We start from the raw sequence: 11,479 nt of genomic DNA, 5'->3' as shown, positions 1-11,479 counted from the left end.
ACGAATTTCGAGATTAAATGACTTTAAAAACTCTCTCCCCCCACAGTTGTCATGAAGGTAAACCTGACCTATTAAATTGAAAATGCTCATTGTATCAGGCTGTAAACATGTTTATTTTTGCTATAAACATGTTTATTTCTGCTGTAAACATGTTTATTTCTGCTGTGAAGTTGGTCTTTTTAACATGGGAGTCTATGGGGATTTGCTCTGTTTTGCAGCCCCTAGTGGATGAAGAGGGGACTGCAGTTTTATGCACTTCGGCATAGGCTTCACTTTTAACTGCCAGAGTTTTGCCGCTTGTTGTCGGGTTCTCCGGCTTCCTTCCAATGTCTGAAGACATGCATATTAGGTTGATTGGTTACTACTTTATAAATTTCCACTGGAAATAAATGTGAACAAGAATGGTTGTTTGTCTCTGTGTGATGGACTGTTGACGTGTCCATGTGTACCTGCCTCTCACCAAGTGATAGCTGGGATAGCTTCCCCATTACCGTTGATTTGGGCTATGCAGTTAAGAGAATGGATGGATTGGAGGTTTAGACAACCATGGAAACACTGTTGGTATTGAAATATCAACGTCATTTTAATTGTAATTATTCATTCAGAACTATATTTGTACAGCAGCTACTGTACAACTTATTGAACTGACTTCATTACATGTAAAACGACTTCTTGATAACATATCTTTTGTAAATTCAGATTTTTTTGTGGTGCAGTCAAATTTTTCTTAATTTTTACAAATATTATTAATGTACAACATTTTGTGTGGAAGTTTAGATTTGATTTTGCACAAATGTCTCAAATTTCACACCATTTCTATGGTTTTGTTTTTCTGCAGTTGGTGCCGCGTTTCCTGGTCCTCCAGATTTTATGTGTATGCCAGGGTCAGAGATGGCGTGGAGGTAGGGACGTTTTACAGCCAAGTCCTGTTTTTATAAATCCCAGAAGTTGATTATAATTGGGTCACCATGACTTATTGAACCCTTAGCAGCTAGAATTAGACAAAACAAAGACATTAAAGGCATTAACTGTAGAAATATGGAGCATAAGACCAGTCTTTATGCTGATGATGTATTACTTTTCCTTCAAAATTCACAACCATCCATCTGTCAGACAATCACACTCATCAATAAATTCTCATCAATTTCTGAATATTCCATTAATTGGTCTAAAACCACCGTTCTACCCATCAACTGTTCCTTCCATAATACTCCTGACACTGCTTTACAGTCAGGAAATATTAGATACTTGGGAATAAACATCTCACCCAGACTGTCAGACCTTACAAAGCTAAATTATGTCCCTCTACTAAAAACAGTTGAGGATGATCTCACACGGTGGAAATGTTTACCCATATCACTAATGGGAAGAGTTGCTACTATAAAAATGATGATTCTACCTAAAATCAATTATCTGTTTTCAATGATCCCCATTAAACCTCCCTCCACCTGGTTTAAATCGCTGGACTCTAATGTCACTAGATTTCTCTGGAAAGACAAACCACCAGGGATTAGTCTAAAAACACTCCAGAAGACTAAAGATAGCGGTGGCTTAGACTTGCCTAATTTCCAAAATTACTTTATAAGCAACAGACTACAATACATCTCTAAATGGCTTAAACCTAGCTATCTAGATGAACCATGGCTTAATATAGAAGAAGCTATGTGTGAGGATATGGCAATTTCAGACCTGCCATTTATCAGCACAGCTGTCAAACGCCAAAAATGCTTTAAAAGCATTAATATCAGCTCCTCACTAATGGCCTGGTGGGAATTTCTTAAACTAACCAAGTCCTTGCTTATTCCATGCAAACTTACACCTATTTGGAACAATCCCGACATCCAGCAAAACCGGAAAATGATAAACTTCCCTCAGTGGAAGAATAAAGGAATAAAACAGTTAGAACATTTAATAGAAAATGGGAACTTTCTCCCTTTTGATATAATTACTTCACGATATGAAATCAGCAGCACAAAATTCTTAGAATACCACCAACTTAAATCTATTATAGATAAGAAATACACCCCTGATCAATTAAACTTGCAGCTACCTATCAGGGCTGCAGAATTCTTAAATCTCAATGCCCCGAAACTGTTATCCAAAATATATAGATTACTATCAAAGCTAGACGATTCCATATGTCTCCCAACTTCTAAATGGGAAGCAGACTTATCCAGTAACTTTGACCAAAATGAATGGTCACAAATCTGTTCAAATACATTTACAATGACTAAGAATTCAAACATGCAACTAATACAATTTAAAATTCTGCATAGAACTCATTATACAGGACACAGGATGTTCAGGATGGGTCTGTCACAATCAAACATCTGTCCACACTGCACTGGCAACACGACTGACAGCTACTACCATGCTTTGTGGTCTTGCCCACCTGTCCAGGAATTCTGGTTTCAGGTATGTAAAGATCTGTCAAATTGCTTCAAATGTAACATCCCTACAAACCCCAAACTGGGCCTACTGGGTTACTTGGGTGAAATTAACATAGAATTTAATTCTGCAAACTTAATCCTCACCAGTTTATGTATCGCAAAGAAAACTATCCTTCTAAACAAGGTTTCCCGCCTCAGTGCAGAGTTTTGGCGGCGTCAAACCTACAATGTTTTTTGTGGTTATAAATAATCAGTTTGGTTTTTACTTTGAGAACGAGCCTTAGAAAACCATTGAGTGTCTTCGTGTGATTTGCGCCGGTGCTAATGAAGAAGCAGAAGTGGAAATCGAGCATGTGAAACAACATGTTTGTGCCAAGCGTTGAACACATGCAGCTTTTGTCAGCAGCTCATGCTGCCTTCTAGTGTTTTGTAAGAAAATATTGATGAAGATGAACATTGATGAACAAGTTGTCCCTGAAGGTCCACTCATGGAAAATCGTTGCTTTAACCACTTAAATAAATTAAAAACTATTTTCTTAGAGTTTGGCTTTTTCTTCGTTGACACTGCAAACCTTTCATGTCACAGCTTTTACACGTTTCCTAAATACAGATTGTTTACAAATCAATACCAACATTCTTAAAAATCCAGCGTGAACCTGACAGTGAAGAGGTTCAATGTCATCATGGCGTCTTTCGGACTGCAGTTCCTCAGCAGACGTGTGTTTAGATGCCTGAACTGGCTGTTTGTGTTGCGTACGATGCCAGAAGACACTGAAAAACCATGTTTTCTTTTGGGGTATGTTGTTCTGAAATCAGTCACTGCAGCATTTTTCCCTTTATTTTCTGAAAGGCGCTACGATAGGTCCTTGTTGTGTTTACTGGAAGGATGTTGCTGCCTCTTTTTCAAAGGTTATTCTCTGATGCTTTACAAATAAAGTTTAATAGTTGTGCTTCACCTAGATGAGAGGAAGATGACAGTTTATCCAGTTCAGAGGTTATGATTGTTTTTCAAGTAGAGCTGATTCGTCAGCTTGGCTTTATGCTAGCATTAGCCGTAGTCTGCCAACAGGTTGCATACTCTGTTGACCTTTCTCACTCAGCTGAAGCTGGAACTATAAATCTGCCTCCCTCAAGGTTTTTTTTCACCATCTTTGTCCTTTTTTCTCGAAAGATGGCGGGTCATCTCCACTGGAGGCTGTTTTGCTTTGCCGAGTGTAGAAAAGCTCTGTAGCACTCTTCACAGTCTTTCATCCGGGCTCTGAATGAGTCTTTTATGAGTCGTTCTATTAAAATACAGTCAATTCAATGGTGACTATTTTAAAAAAGGGTTTTAGAAATATTTTCATAGGTCAAAGGTGTTAACATCCATTTTGGAAACTAAGATGGTGCAAAGCTTTGATAAAAACTGGAGTTTGTCTTTCTTTGTGTAGTTTATTTAGCAATCAAAATGCACAGTTGTAACATGCATCACTTGACATTGAGGTTGCAGTGGTCCCCAGTAGTCAACCTTCTCCTTAGTGACTATTTAATATTAATGGCTATTTTTTGGACACTTAATAATTACTAAGGACTTAATTAGCTCCTGCACATCCCCAACATGAACAAATCCTTTGGGGCCACGGCAGGGTGTTTAAAAACCGCTGGCAAAGGAAAGTATGCAGTTCCCAGACATGGCCGTGCATAAATAATAACACTGAGGTCTAGATCTTGGTCATTTTCTGCTGTGCATGTAATAAAATGAATAAAGTGCTTTTGGCCATGTGTTTTCTGAGAAGACAAACATGTTGTGACGTGCAGATCAACACATGAGAAACTGATTCAAACTATTTATATGAATTATAAATCTCAGACTTGCACACTGTCCACCTGGTCTGAACTAGGCGCTTCATGTGTGGAGATGTTTCAGCTTCACAAACACCTGCAGCGTGCTGAGCGGTGTGTGTGTGTGTGTGTGTGTGTGTGTAAGGACCACAAACCTCTTAAACATCTGAGGATCACGACACCGAAGCATGAAGTAAACAGGTTTCAGCTGTATTTCTGCTGCGACGCACCTGAATCAAATTAAACGGATCTAATGGGTTCTGCAAAATGATGCAAGAGGGTTCTGTTTAAAATAGTTTTTTGTTTTTTTTTGGGGGGGGGGTTGCTGTAGGAACTGGACCTCAGTATATCTAAAACCCTGTATACGGCCCTGTGCCCTCATTGCATCAGAAACCAGTCTGACAGATTGGAGCTGTTGCAGTTTGTACATGGGCTCCATCATCCTGCCTTTTTTCCAGCTAGTTAAAATGTGCAAACACACACACACACACACACACACACACACACAGTTGTCTCAGCTGAACGGTCCAGGGCAGAGAAAGACCTCTGACAACTGCTGGAACACAGGACTGTTCCACATCAGCACGATCCTGGTTGACCTGCAGAATGACATCCTGCTGTGAGGAGCTGAAGCCAAACCCCGGACATGACCTGCTCAGTGGCCCCTGGCAGACACTGTCTCCTTCTCTCCCTCCTGTTATCCTCCTCATCAAATTGGATTTATTAAATTGATAAGACAAGCCCTTATGTCACGAATGCAAGAGGAGTTTGCTGAGATTCGCTGATTGAATTAACTTCAGTCTCTTGCAGAGAACTGGTGGATCTATCGCATATCATTCATATCACTGGGGATGTCAATTACCCCCCCCCGATATTCCAGTCCCTCTCTAATCTGTTCCCTTCTGCTCTGAACATGATGTGTATTCTTTTCATTTCGCTGTGCATTGACCAGCCTGATTATCAGTTGGATTCTGCGCGCCGTGATTTATTGGTCAGCAGAGCGAGCGGACAAAACAAACAATGGCGTTATCGTCAGCGGAGAAGCCTTTCACAGTCATGAGAGGTTTTTATACAACAAATAAGACCATAAGCAAGCTGGGACTCTTGGTACTGAAACATTGTAAAACTTTGACAGCCGATTGCTCAGGCAACACCAGAAACAATCAATGAAGTCAATTCACTTTAAAACTGGAGTCGACGTCTCCATGGAAATGATCAGATTTAGTATCCGAGCTGGAATAATAAATCAGTCTAACTCTGCTACCTGCATCATGTGGCCAACAAAGACAGCCAGCCTCGGTGAACTCGGAACAAAGCTGGATCATTAGTTTTTAACTCGCGTTAACCAGTAGAGCAGCAGTAGGCAGCTCTGTCTCCTCATGTAGGTTTATTTTTCCCTGAATCATAATCCTGAAGATTTACAGGAAAATAACAACCGGTTGTCAGTGGTGGGCGATTAAAAAAGTAGTCTAATAAATAACAGTCTTTGTAATGAATCAACATTGATTTATCACATTTTAAACAATATTTGCCCAAAACATATGTTCTTAAATCTAAATGGATTTTATTGGAAGACTAAATCTAGTAATAGACACAGATGAAATACTCCACTTACATATTATATAATCCTACTGGCTCCTTTGTTTCCTTGTTCTATTTTATAATAAGGCTTACTTATTTCTTTTGTAGTTTTTGTTCACAGTTTTTACTTTTGTTTTACCATGTACTGTTATGACATGCTACCCGAGTCGAACGGTTCTTCTCACCCTGAGCATCTCATTGCTTTGTTGACTTCAGGCTGAACCTGCACATGACAAATAAACAATCTTGAATCTTCAATGTGAAAATAAAACAATTTTTCATGAGGTTTTCACAAACTATTTATAAAACATGGAGTTTTAACCATGAGGCAAAACATAAAGTATTTGTTCCACTCCCAAACAGTTCCTGTCCACCACGAGACAAGAGGACATCACAGGCTGGACGTTTCCAGGCTCTTATGAGATTATCAGGGATCATTTTACCTTTACAGGTTCTAACTTCAAATTGATGCTCACAATCATCGGTAAAAAGGAAAAAGACAATGGTTTGGTGAAGGTCTGCCCGCTCTGAGGGCCTTTGTGTTCTGTGGAAAACATAGTTTACATGTTGCTTTGTTTGTTTTGCTCTTTATGTTCTATATAAATGAAGAGGATTGAATGTTTCTGTACAATCAGATTATCTAAATTCTCATCATGACGGGAGTCTTTATTGTCTCCGATCTGCTCTCGGCTTAACTGAGACATTCTCACGTATTTCATACGTTTTAGAAGTTTGTACAGGTGAATTATATCATTACCATTGTTACATTTTCATGTCTGACAGTAATTTTTATCCAAAGTATTTTAATCCCTCTGACACTGTGTTGACTTCAGAATAGTTTTGATGTTAAAATGAAGTTTTGATGAAGTTCCACCCTGAAGTTAAAGAGCTTTTCCGCTGAAGTGCTTCAGCTTCTAACGACGTCTTTAGTTTGGCATTTGGCGCTCACCGTTCTGGTCTGCGGGTTTGTTCTTACGTGTGTGAACGTGCATTGATGCGTGAACATGCTGCGGGACGTGACAACCCATCTCTGATGATTATCCACCACACCTGTGATCCATCTCCCCGCTGAGTCTGTAGCATAGCCTCTGTGGATTTAATGCTACTCTCGGCCAGATCATTGTTTGTCATCATTCAGTAAACACAGATGTTCGGATGCTTCCAACTGTCTAAGATTCTGTTTGATCTCCTGTTTCTAACATAGTTTATCTTCGGATGCCTTCCAGGAATGCTGCCACATTAGAATCCACTCGCATCCCAGCCGTCCTGCCACAGTGACCTTGTCCTCCTTTCACGTCCCACTCATTGTACTTTTCTTCTGTGTTTCAACCATAGACTGTAAATAAAAAGATGGGTGGAGCCTCCGTGACGTCACCCGGTTCCTACCATCGCCATCTTGGCAGGGTTAGGGTTAGGGTTATGTCGTCTCACCCGGAAAATACAAATATGGGCAAAGAGGTTCAATTCAATTCAACTTTATTTATACAGCGCCACTTCACAACAATGATTCCACAGGTCTCTTTACATACACATCATTTCCAGCCAATTCATACATATCCTATAATAGAAACCAACTGATTGCATCGAGTCATGACTTCCATCCAATCCTCCATCCTGAGCTGCACAAGGCGACAGTGGGAAGGAAAAAACTCCACTTTAACAGGAAGAGAACCTCCGGCAGAACCCGGCTCAGGGAGGGCAGCCATCTGCCTCGACTGGTTGGGGTGGAGAGGACAGGAAAGACAGATCAACATGTACAACTGCACTTATTCAGGAAGAGAAATAAGTTCGAGACGGAGCTGAGGTGGAGCTGAGAGGGGGGCTGTGAGCATCATGGTGGATGATTGACATCGAGGGAATTCTGAGCTGCCTGTATTCCGACCACCATCTTCACCACACCCTTATTGGTATGAACTGTTGCTGAACCCTGCCTGATTCTGCCTCTTGCTTCCTCTGATTTCTTCTGCTTGCTCGTGTCTCTTGGTGTGAACTCAGGTCTGGTTTTGGAACTAGAGATTCTGGATTGTGGAGATTGTTTCCCTGCTATGAGGACTACTCTGAGGCTGCCTATTTCCCATCTCCTGGTAAACATTCATTTCTTGGCCTTGCCGGTATCATCCCACCCCTGTTTTCTTTGGTTCACCTCTTTTTTTATGTGTTCCAGACAATCAGACAAAGCGAGAACACCTTCAACACCATCATTACTTCAATAAATTTAAACTCGTTGGCTGAGTTTTGGGTTCTGGCTTCCTAAACCGTAACACTCTGAACGTTTTCTCTGATTGATACCAATATTCTGACCCTTCAACAAAATCTTTTCTACAACTGCAGGATGTGTCTTGCACGCCTCCTAACTGGAGTACGTAAGAGGGAGCACAAAACACATATTCTGGCCTCCCTCCACTGGCTTCCAGTGACCTACAGGATTCATTTTAAGAATCTTTCATTTGTTTTTAAATCTTTAAATGGTCTGGTCCCTCCTTACCTCTCTGAGCTCCTCCACTTCCACACTCCTGCCCGGTGCCTCAGGTCAGCTGACCTGCTGCTCCTGGACGTACCGAGGTCCAAACGGAAGTTCAGGGGGGACAGAGCTTTTTCTGTTTCTGGTCCAAAATTGCGGAATGAGCTCCCCCTCCACATTAGACAAGCCTCCTCCCTGTCCATTTTTAAAACTCATCTTAAAACCATTTTTATTCCATGGCCTTTAACCCAACGTAAGACAGTTTCCAGTCAGTGTGCCTTATTTTTATTATTGGTTTTTACTTACTATTTATTTAGTTTGTTTTATTGTTTTAATTCTGTATTCCTTGTATGACCTCTTGTTTTTTTTTGTGTGTGTTATTTATTTGCATTTGAACTCTTTTATTCTGCTTTTAGTTTGGCCGATTGCGTACAGCACTTTGTTTCAACTCTGGTTGTTTTAAAGGGCTTTATAAATAAGACTGAGCTGAGTTGAGTCTTTCTTTCCACACAGTTGTTTTAGAAATAAGATGCTCATTACATCAGTTGAGTTTAATAACTTGATGTAGCTGAATGGATCCCATATGGATAAAATAGTTACATACTAATTTCTCTGAATGTAGTAATTCTGTTCTGTATGTTTAATAGAATCTAGGATAGTTATAGATGTATACTGCGGGAACATCTGGCTGTGAAGGTCTGCACTTTGATCAATTGTCTGGTCTGAACCAGTCATGAAGGGTGATGCATAAACCAACTCACCTTTCAGACGGATACTAGTGATTAGTCTAGTTTTGCAGTGGTCCCCAGTAGTCAACCTTCTCCTTAGTGACTATTTAATATTAATGGCTATTTTTTGGACACTTAATAATTACTAAGGACTTAATTAGCTCCTGCACATCCCCAACATGAACAAATCCTTTGACTTAAAAGACAAATTACACTTTTCAGACGACTACATCATTAAAAAGTTCTGAAATGTTGATATTTAATGTCCTATTTTAAGCTATATCTCTTAAATTCCACTCTAGTACTGATCTGAATATAATTACAGTCAATGAAGATTTAACTTTCAATATTTCTATTAAAAAGATGACTAGGTTTAATTTTTTTTTCATGGAGAAAAAGTGGACATAATCTTCAGTGTTATTTACAAAACTCAATGTTTTACTATATTGGTATCTTTTTCACAAGAGTATAAAAAGTGGGGGTTTAACAGGAATATTGTAAAATAATGGAATAGCTTTTAGATGAAATTTGCTTTATGTCAACATGAAGACTTTTGCTAGCTCAATGTGAGTCCTGTAGCATGAATTTGAACGACTGCATCTTCCTGTTTCACTGTGGATTTAATTACTTTATTTCTGCTGAAAGCCATCTCTCTCTCAACAATAATCTCACAACGTCAAAACATAATGACATAACTCTGTTTTCGCTTGGCTGGTCAATACAAGTAAGTAGTTTGAAGTCTGCACTGTGGAACGAAGGTAAAATGATACTGTGTCTTGCTGCTACATCATCTTAAATCAGCTGTGTGACTGGGATGTGCCGGCAGGATTACCAGTTGATACTGATGTTTCTGTAATCCCAGTGCTTTCAGACTTTACTGCTGCTTTTGGCGTAGCTGACTGGACAATGCAGAGGTTGCATTTAGAGCATAAAATGGGCATCAGGGACGTTCCCCTCAGTGGTTTACATGTTACCTGTCTGCAAGGCTGGGGAACAACTCCTTATCAACTACACTCCTGTCCTGAGGAGTCCTCCAAGGCTCACTTCCTGGCCCAATTCCATTTCCACTGTAGATTATCGCTCTTGGATATATTTTCAGAAAATCTGACATTTTTAAAACTTTAGTAATCAGATGATAATCAAATTGATTTGTTCTTAAAATAAAACAAAATAAATAAAATAAGTTCCCTGTTTCAGGTGATGGGGCTTTTTAACTCTAGAACACTAACGTAGCATAAGTTGTGAAAATTAACGTAGCATGGGTGAAAATCACCCAACCTTGGTGTTCTAGGGTAAAAGAAGAGAACGAGTGGGTCAGAGGTTCAAACAGGACTGATGTTCTTACCTCTTTATAAAACCCCTTTATTACAATATTTGGTGTAAAAATGGACAATGACTTTAAACTAGACAGGCAGATTAATGGTGTAGGCCCAGCCTTTTGGAGCCACAATCCTGCAGGTTTTCCATGTATCCCTGCTCCAACACACCTGACTAAAACACTTCACACACCTGTACATTGGCTGTTGGATCCATTTCATGGAAGCCAGGTGTGTTGGAACAGGGACACATAAAAAAACCTGAAGGACAGCGGCCCTCGAGGAGCAACTTTGGACACCCCTGGTGTAGTGAGATCCAGATTACAGTTTTTATCACAGCTTTTATTTCTGCATTGGTGGTTTGTTTTTTGTAAGAGCATAAACCAGTGCAGCTTTAACAGGAACAAAACCATAATAAATGAATTTGGCGTTTTGTCAACATGACGCTGGGACCCTGGCTGGATCTTTGTGGGTATTATAGCATAAAGTTGAATTGCTGCATCTTCCCTCTAAGGACCTGTTTCACCGTGGATTTATCTGCCTTATTTCCGCTTAAAACTATCGCTCTCATGACAATCATCTCACAACGTCTCAGGAGGAACACAGCATTATCTGTGTGTGTATTCTTTAATTCAGTGAGTATGTGTTAAGGGTATTCCCAAGAAAGGGGTGTTTCTCCACCTCATTGAACAAGAATAATGAGTTCCTGGTCTATCTTAGGTGGGACACTCCCAGTTTCTCCCTCCTGCCATTATTTGCCAATTAGCCACATGTAAAATGTCATATGTACCCAACAAAAGTAACCACACTCATAATCACTTTGTAATTTACTTATTTAGAGGATTTCAAGCATTAATTGATGAGCTACCACAAGTAAGTAATTGGAAAGTAGAGACGGTAGGTGGCTTGTATTCACCATGGAGTTAATTCAATTACCAGTCCCAGTGAATCCCCAGTTCCTCCCAGTACACGTGACTGTTTTTAATCATCCAGCTGACTAGTTGACTTATTCAAGTGCTCCCTTTTACCCCAAGAAATTATACATATTTGCTGACAATGAACTGAATTAACATAAAGTCTAATGATTTACTGCCTGAAGTCAGACTCAACCTTGGCGTCAACTGCCTCCAGTTTTCATGTTTAGTTTCCTGTTTGCTCCACAGGTTCAACATATTCATGTCA

The sequence above is a fragment of the Telmatherina bonti genome (assembly GCF_933228915.1).
Source record: "Telmatherina bonti genome assembly, chromosome: 12".
NCBI classification, from domain to species: domain Eukaryota; kingdom Metazoa; phylum Chordata; class Actinopteri; order Atheriniformes; family Telmatherinidae; genus Telmatherina; species Telmatherina bonti.
The sequence above is the reverse complement of the archived record's forward strand: the minus strand, read 5'-3'. Positions refer to the sequence as shown.